This window comes from Melopsittacus undulatus, chromosome 7, assembly GCF_012275295.1.
Source record: "Melopsittacus undulatus isolate bMelUnd1 chromosome 7, bMelUnd1.mat.Z, whole genome shotgun sequence".
In the NCBI taxonomy this organism is placed as follows: domain Eukaryota; kingdom Metazoa; phylum Chordata; class Aves; order Psittaciformes; family Psittaculidae; genus Melopsittacus; species Melopsittacus undulatus.
This window is the reverse complement of record NC_047533.1, coordinates 63,097,047-63,106,078: the sequence shown is the minus strand read 5'-3', so window position 1 is coordinate 63,106,078 and position 9,032 is coordinate 63,097,047. Positions and strand designations below refer to the sequence as shown.

At 43.6% G+C, this 9,032-nt stretch overlaps 1 protein-coding gene across 2 annotated transcripts in view; it reads left to right on the top strand.

The window, feature by feature from the left end:
• Nucleotides 1-4,324: 4,324 nt before the first annotated feature.
• The window catches only part of SMAD1 (SMAD family member 1), a 48,042-nt gene continuing 43,334 nt past the window's right edge, over nt 4,325-9,032 (top strand). The window contains exon 1 of one of the 2 annotated variants that reach the window (XM_034064568.1): nt 4,325-4,437. The gene's annotated coding sequence lies outside the window, so the exon portion shown is untranslated. Of the gene's footprint in view, nt 4,438-4,471; nt 4,702-9,032 lie in introns of those variants that run through there. The other variant, XM_031046812.2, reaches the window with a different exon arrangement.

Here is a 9,032-nt window from a genome sequence, read left to right as displayed (position 1 = left end):
AGACACACCAAAGCAGGAGTATAGAGAGACCTCATGTCTCTGTCTTCAAGGCCTTTTACAACTTAGTTCCTTTTTATGTGTGATCTACACAGTGCCAGCTCAAAGCTTCTCTTCCATGAGGTAAAACTGAATCTTGGCCCTCAAGGATGAGAACAGGTCAACTTATGTAATAAAACAGCTTACTTTGTCTTCCAGTGGGGAATGCAGAAGTAGTTTTTGTGAGGATGGCACCAAAATAGTTCGTCCAAGCACCAGTCTTCTTAAACAGCTCAAGGTAGCAATATTTCTGCATGCCCATTACAGTGCTGGTGATAGGCCTCTGTGTTCAGCCCCACTCAGCCAGCCTTGGGCAGGTGCTTTGGGCAGCTGAGGCTGCTGGGGAGCAGAGGAGTTGGTAGGGAGGGAGGTGGATGGGAAGGAGAGCAGTCCCAACAGCCCCTTCACTCCAGCTGCCCACAGCAGCCAGTGGACACAGGAAGGCCACTGAGCCCTCTTTAATGGGGTCAGGGTGTCAGATGAGAAACTTTGCTGCTACTATCATTTTGCTGCCCTGTTCAGTCTGCCTTTGGAGGCCACAGTTCAGCCCATCCCACCATACTGGCATGGGCTGAACACTTCTGCAGTGGTGCAGTACTGAAGTATTCAAACTAGCGCAAACCCAAGTGCCTTTCTTGACAGTGGAAATCAGCTATGAACTCTGTGCTGCTGTGGCTAGAAAGCTCCTTGTATCCAGATGGGTGTGGAAAACAATATGCAGCTCTGCACAGTTATGATGACCTCCTAAAAATACTCCTTACCTTCTCCCACATGCTGTCTTCTGCCCGAGGCATCTTTCCCAAACACATGTGTGTAGTTGCTAAACAGTCTGCATATCCTATTTTAATAATGCTGAGGTGGGAGGCTTGCTTAATACATCACCTATGCAAAGAAGAGGCAGACAAGCCATGAAGGATAGGGGTTGATAAACTTTACCAGCCAGGCCAGGTAGCAAGGAAATAATGAAATAAAATATCCTTAGAAAGCTGTTACTCTTCTTGACAGAACTGCCTCTTCTCTCTGAAAATATTGTTGGTATTTTCCCACACCAGGGCAACACTGTAATGGCTAAAAAGAAAATTACTGCAGTGATTTTAATGTAAATAATATGTGTTTGATACAATTTAATTATCCATGAAACTGCTTTCTTGCAGAAAGCTGGTGTACATAAAATTGAAGCAAAGTTACTGAGTTTGGAGCTAAACTGTCTCCAGAAGGCATTCTACCCCTGGAAGCTCCTGAAAAAGCCAGAAGCCTGGCTGAGGTTAACAAGGAATACTAAATCATAATCTGCATATGACCTCTGAATTTAGAGGAAGATTGAAAGTTAATAGTAGTAGTAGCAGTATTAGTAGCAGTATTTCTTACATATTTGTTACATAATACAGTAGTATAAAACATGCAGCATAATTAATATCTTTTTAGCACTTTGCCTTCTGATATGCTGATTCTGAGACAGATTTTAAGGGTGATTAGGCAGGTGCCTGGTGAGATGTCAAAAAGTGCCTATGAGATTGAAGTTCCCTTTGAGAATCTTGTTAGAAGTGCCCCATGTCCATTATAATACAGGTTCGCAGGCCGTATGACTGATGGGGTCATTGGATTGTACACGTGATCTGATGAAAAGTCAGCTGTTTACAGAAGGGATAGTTCATCTTTTTCTTCATTGCCCCAGCTTCATGTCCTGTTTTCCTTGCACCAGTCTGAATGATCATGTAGTTGCAGAGTAAAAAGAGGAAAAAACCCAAGTTCTCTGTCACCTCTTGACATAGCAGTTATTCAGGCTAATGCAGAGGAGGAACGCTGTTATAGAAGTAGCATCAAGCAAGACACTGAGGTGTATGTGCTCCTCTCCTTTCCTTTTTTCATCTTCCTCATGTTTTTCAGAATACCTAGGCAGATGCTAATGATGTTTAATTAAAGTATATAAAAATAGCCAATGGAGTTGGAAGTGGTGAACGTACAAGGAAGACACTGCTGATACTACTCACACACAGAGTAATGGGTTTGGACAGCTAGCTACGAGTTGGACATCTTAACCTGAAGTTTTGACTCAGCTGTGTACCAAAACAGCCCAGCCAGGGAAGCCTTATGGCAGATTTGACCATGGAACACTGCTCTTCTCCACCCTAATGGAACTCTGGTCTTCTCATGCAACAAGAAGCCAGTTCTAACCACCTCTCTCCTGAACAGCCATTCTGGTTATTAAACATCACCAAAAGGCCATATTAGGCTGTTTTATAGCCCTTTTTAGGTAAAGGAGCATATTAATGTGATTCTCCCCAAGCCTCAATGTAAGTAGAAAATAATTTGATTCTCTTATGCCAAAGCAAACTAACCAGTCAACCTTAACAACAGCAAAAGCCGTAAAAATGCGGTTCTAACAAGACACCTGACAAACTGCAGTGCTTCCCTAATTATCTGCTTGTCATATCTGCTTAGTGTGAATCATGCACTAAGATAGTCAAGCATTGAGGATCCAGTGGATGGAGCTTGATGCCACCCATGGTCCTGCCAAGTCAGGCTGCAAAGCACAGCAGACCTCAGACACATGTAAGGCCTCTTCCGTGTATTTCTCTCTGTGAGACTGGATCACTGAGACTGCCAAGATCTTGGGGCAGACACTACTGCTGCATCCACCACTCTTTACCCAGGACACGTGGCCCTGATTTAAGCACTGCAATAGTACAAAACCCAGAAGTAGTCTCATGTTTTTCATACCTTGCTTGCAAATATCCCCATTACATTGACAAAATTTAAAGGCATTTTAGTTTGTCTTGAGATAAACCCTTACCAGTTATATCTGCAGCCCAGTGCTGTACTGTATCTGTGCATGATTGCATGTAAAAAGTATACTTGCTAACCGTAATTGCATACAGTACAACCCCAAAATATGAGTTAAAACTGATTACCAAAGCTCTCTCATCTTGAATCACTTAAGGCTCAAAACTTCAGCAGTAAAATACTAATTTTATTCCAGACTTCCCCCATCAATATTATGGCATCATTCTTTGTGGGAGTTCCTCACTATGCTTCTGTTGTAGCAAGCTGCTTAGCAATGTAGTACAATTTACCTGTTTGCAATTTATGTAGTATTTCCAGAAAGCAATCAATGATTTTAGATTATGAAGTTAAAAAGAAGTGCTAACATCACAGCCACAACATTGGGTGTTTTTTAGTGCTGCTGACATGATCCTTCTGTGACCTTGGGCAAGCCATTCCAGTTCTGCATCTTCAGACTTGTAATGAACCTGGGTGGGAAGGTGGGTGACCCCAGGACTACTGGTCATCTGTAAAAAACAGAGCCTTAGCTTTTCTGGGCCTCAGTTCTGCTGGGTTTAAAAAGGAGGTTAATACTGTACCTAGAACTTCATATACATGTGAAAATTCACTGGTGTAAGTACAAGGTGTAATTACACCAGTGTATTGTAATATTTTGCCATGTGGAAATATCTTGCACATGTTACTTCATATCTCCTTCCAGGAACGATGACTGGATAAAAGCCAAAGGAATTGTTAAATAATCAGTTTCAGTTCAGCTCAGCTTGCACTGTGCTCACCCGATTACTGTAAGCATTCCTTGTAAGCACAGCAGGTAAGAGAGGCTTTACTGTTCCTCAGGTGGGCTGTGAACTTCCAGCTAGGTCCCCTTTCGACCAGACACTTGCTGATTCAGCTAGAGCTCAGGTTCACTTCAGAGGGCCATCAGGGTGAGACCTCATTGCTATATATCTGATTGCACAAGAAGCCTCAAGCGCTTTAATAGTTTCACTTGCATAAAGCAGGAGTAACCACAGCAGTACCTATGGCCAGGATGAGGTCCACACATAAAACACCTGGGGACAGTGACCTGGTATTGGAAGGTGTTACAGCAGCTCCTGCAATATTAAGCACTGACCAACTCGGGGGATGAATCACCTGTAAGCAAGAGACAGGATGGACTCCAGCTCCTCCGGAGCCCTTCAGGATTTAACTCTAATACCCACTCTCCCAGCACTTGGCGCTTTCCCTCACCCCCGGCCGCCACAACACCACGGCACGGATCCGTGAGCGCCTTTTTAACCTCCGTAGGGCCCGAGGGCGGTCGAGCCAACACGGGTTGGCAGCGGGACGGAACAGGGGCTGCATCCACCCCGCCTCCAGCTCCTCTCCCCTCAGGGCGCTGCCGGTCGGCGGCGCGCACAGCGCTCCTAGCGGGGCAGTTTGGAGAGGATCCCTGGCCGGGCCGGTGCGAGGGGGGGGGGGGGGAGGGAGTGAAGGAGCGGGAGCGCGCGTGTGCTGGGGAGCTGCGCGCTCGCGGTGGAGCGCGCGGCGGGGCAGGGCGGCTCCGACTGCCTGACGCCAGCGAGACCAGATCGAGGCAGGCGCTGAGGCAGCGCGAGCGGAGCCCCCGCGCCGCCGGTAACGACAACTTCGCGTTACCCACCCCGCTCCCGTAACCAACCCCTTGCGCCTCTCCCCGTTTATCGCGCCGGGCGGCGCAGCCTCCGCCGCTCTCCTCCTCCTGCTTTCTCCTTCCCGCCGGGCCGGGCCGGGAAGGGCTGCTCCGCGCCGCGAAGGGAGCGCGGCTCCGCTCGTCTTCCCGGCATGATGGCGTCCCTCCGGCAGCCCGGGGGACACCCAGGGCCGCTTGCCAGCCGGCCGTTCCCGGCTCGAAGTTTGGGGGTAGGTGCCGCGGCGGGCCCGGCGGGAGGGAGAGCGCGGCTCCACCGGGAAGCCGCCCTCCTGCCCCTTGGCGAACGCGGGATTGCTCCCGCGGCGCAGCCCCGGCCGTCCGGGGCAAGCTCTCCTTTGTGTTTGTGGGGAAAAGCCTGCCCCGGCCGGCCCGTATGCCTGACCACTGAAAGTGGGGGTTCTTTCCTCCTTCCTTTCTTTCCACAGCCCCTTCCCCTCCTTATTCTAACCTCCCCCCGTTAATGACAAATCTGTGCTTAGAGGTCAGGGAAAGTTCACTTTATTTTTTTCCTCCTCCCTGTTATAAGGTCTGAATGCATGAGATTTTCCCCTCCACAGTGTAGTTTCTTCCTATACTCGGGCTCTACAGCCAAGCTGAATATAGATCTTTAAAGCCTATTATAACTTACTGGTGTGGAAATATTCAGTCATGCCTTCAAAAGGATCTTGGCCAAATCTTGACTTTTTATTTTTTTAATAAATTGAAGTCATTTGGAGTTCTGAGTGAGAAAGGGTTGCTGTGCTTGCTCTTTTGTTAGTAGATCAATCTGAAGAAGATGCATGGTCTGACCTTACAGGTTGCTTTTACTGTGTCTGAATAATTAGAGCTTATTCTGAACAATAAGACTTAATTTTGGTGTATTTTAGGAAAAAATGATGCTTGCTGCATGTTAAAAATGTAAAAGTTTTATTTGGGGAAGAAGTATTGTTAGATTCAGGTGGGGAGGAGTAAAAGATGTGTATTTCAGATACAAGCAAATGGAAAAGCTCATCACATGAAGCATGTCAGTGTTTAATGGATGTCAGCGTTTAAGGATATGGCATCTTGAAACTAATGTGCTTAGGAAAAAGCTGTGTTTCAGACATGTTATAGCAGGTAGTTCAGATCTCTTTTGCACCCAGAAGTCAACTTTATATTTTTTGCCCCCAACAGTTATATGGGATTTTAAGCAGTGCTTAAGAATAAGACTGAAAACTGCAGCTAGCACAGCCCACAGAGACCACTTTTCTTTGCTGGCATGTGTCTGTAATTCTGCTTAGGCTTCGTGTGGCTAACAGTGTGCACCTTGTCCTGTCAAACAGTAGGAGCCAGTCATGTGAGGGAACCTGAGGTGTTAACATTGACTTACTTCATTTTTTTTCTTTTATTTGTCAGTAACAGTAACTGCTGAATTATGGGAGATTAATTTCTATTTGCAACTGATTAATACTTACCTTATTTTCCATAGAACCAGCGAGCAGTGCTGTGAAGCTTTTTAGAGATTCTCATTGGATTTTAGTGCAAGTTTTGTGTGATCACTTATTTACTATGACTGGAAGAGCATCATTATGAAAATTAAGTTCTTGCTCTGGTCTTAGGGATGAAATCTTGCAATTTACTTCAGCCTGTAAGGAGGCACTTGGGAGAAATTTCTCTTGATTTGGGTGATCCAGAAACCTTCACAGCTACCAGAGAGGATTTGTTCAAGGCATGATCAGGTTACCCTAAGGGTAGGGATTTGTCCTTCCTTTGGTTTTGATCCCATCAGCCATTGGATATGTAATCAAATACATTTTTTCCCTGCTCTGTTCTGTCTTTTTGTGTACCCTTGAAGATGTGATAATCCAATACATTTGAGAAAAGGTGACTAAATAAGCAGATAGAAGTGTTTCTGTATAAATATTAACAATCAAATGTTTGGAAGCTGATGAGTGTTTGCTTTTCCTCTGTAGTTTGAACACAAAGTAAAGAGTTGAACATAAAGAAAAGCAATACAGAGGTTAATAAAAGTGCTGCTAGTGTTTCTCTATCTTGGGAAATTACTCAGATTAAATTATGAGTTTCTTTGCTTAGTACAAAGATTTAAATTTTAAAAAATGAAGGGGTTATGACCTTTTCCTTTTATTGAAGCGTGAATGCTTCAATATTACAGTGCTTATTACATATAGCCAATGTTCTGCTCTATGAAGCCCAGGCTGTGTGTGTAAAATAAAAGCTCATCCGAGTAGTCTCACAAGTCTAATGGAGGCATCATCTCAGCTTTATAAATAATGTAAGTTGTGTATAATGTGGGATCCCCAGAGGCTGCAGAGAAAGCATCATTACCAGCCTTTTCAACCTGCTGGAGATCTTAAATTGATTTGCAGCACTAAACTGGTGCAAAATGATACATCAGGATGACACAGGGTCAACCTGTAAAAGTCTATGATGTGAGCCCGTTAGTTCACTCATCATAATTAAACTGTATTATGAGGGCAGCGAAGCAAGTGTCGGTGACATGTCCCATTGTGCTTCAGATATGGGTGGTTGAAGAATTAAATACAGAGAGTACCGTGTGTATTACTTAATTTATGCAAGGAGTAGTTGAAATTAAAGCTTGCAGCCCTGTCAACAATAAATGCTGAACTAGTTTAGGTTGACTCTTTTTTCTTGCAGTTACTGGCAACTGAAATAGATGAAGGCATGTGCAGCTTGGAGGTGTATGTGAGGGGAAATGGTTGTGAGTGAATCTCTCTTAATTTTATATATCCTTTTCAAGCCTGAAAATCAGCTAGGCTATACCTGCAGACTGTGCTAGCCAATATTAAAGGGACAAACAGGCATTGCCTAGTATTTTTAAACTACTAAAGTTTGTAACAGCCTGTTGAAGTGTTCCTGCAGATCTGAGTTCTTGCATAAGAATTTTAGTCATATCTTGAACTATATGACCAAATTTATTTTGGAACCAAGACTGTAATTTTGAATATGGGTTGGCGTAGGTTCACTGCTCTTGTTAGTGAAGGTATCTGTGGCTTTGGATTCATGTTTCATCTGTAAGTAGCTTAGGAAGTTGCATGCCACAGATAGTAAAATCTTTATTATATACCAAACATCTTAGATCTTCTTGTTTCTGCTGATAAGATCACTGTGCAGTGTTTTAGGAAAACCCTGTTAAAACTCCTTTTTCTTCTTTCTACTAGTCAGTGTGCTGCTTGGTGATTTGAGTTTTGCATGTGTTAGTGGTTAAACCAATTTCTGATACCTGAATTCGTATGAAATCTTCACTGGATCTCCTGAGCTTCTCCTAGCCGAGAAAGAAACATCTCTTGGGTATAGTCACCAGTGTAACTAAAAAAAAAATAAAAAAAAATTTAGAGATTTAAGCTGAGAAAATAAATGGTCACTAATGGCAAGAGATGTGCCGCTCTCCAAGTTCAGTTGCATCTCGATAGCATGTGCGTTAGCTAAGGTGCTTTCTGAGTGGCAGATAAAAGAAAGCTCGCTTTTGGGTGCAGTGACTTACAAAATTTGTATATGGAACTCTTCTGCTGTGTGAATGCAGATGAATAAATGGAACTACCTTATTGAAGAGAGAGCTATAAAATCACATTTCACAAATTGCTTTCTAGTTAATAGATTCTACTAATTTTTGTTTGGTTTTAATTTCTGGTTTAGGTTTTGATGACAAACTCACCCAATTGTGCTTTCAGAGTGGGGAAAGGTGTATTCTACACATAAAAACTTCACTTGTTTTTCTCCAGCAGCTGCAGACTGGTATACTTCCACAGGCCTTTCTTCTGTGTGTAGCAGTGTCTGAAAAAATTGAATGCATGCAAGTCTTAATAGTTAAAAGGTGATACGCAGTTCCTAGAAGTTTACACTTGAAGTTTAAAACATAAACACCAAGCTGGCAAGTGTGGCTTGAAATGCTGGTGATTTAAAAGATTTCTATGCAGGCATCTTGGACTTCTGTAGCTATTTTGCCCAAGCTATGATGGTGTAACTTTAGAAGGGCACAGAGGATTTTTGTGTTAGAACAGTGTTTTTTCTTTGGGATGGGAAAGAAGTTATTTTAAATTGATACTTTCTAATTGCTAGAGTTGAATCCCTGCAGGCTGCCCTATAACTGTTTCCATTAGAATGTCACTATTTCTCAAGATTCAAAATAAGCAGAGAATATGTTAGATTGGGCCTTTTGTGAAGGGCTTTGCAGAGAGTGGATTCATGGGTGAGGAGAAGGACACTTTTGCCTGCTAATGGCTGCCACAAAGATCCCTATCGTCCTCAGAGGACAAATGTTAATTTGCATTACAGAAGGTTTTGGGGTTTGTGTGTATTTGAGTGGGGGATGTCTTTGTTTTTTAACTGAGAAGCCAAACATTTCATAAAATAAACAGGCTAATTTCAAGGAAAGTAAAACATTCTCTAGTGTGAACCCAGATTGTACAGGATTTCTCCCTCCTTCAACTTTTTGTGTGTATGTACTGGCTTTGGAAGTGCCTCCTGGTTGAATAGGAACAAAGATAGAGCACACTACCTCTAATTAGACTGTGTGAGGTCAAGCATTCAGTGCAAGTAAGGC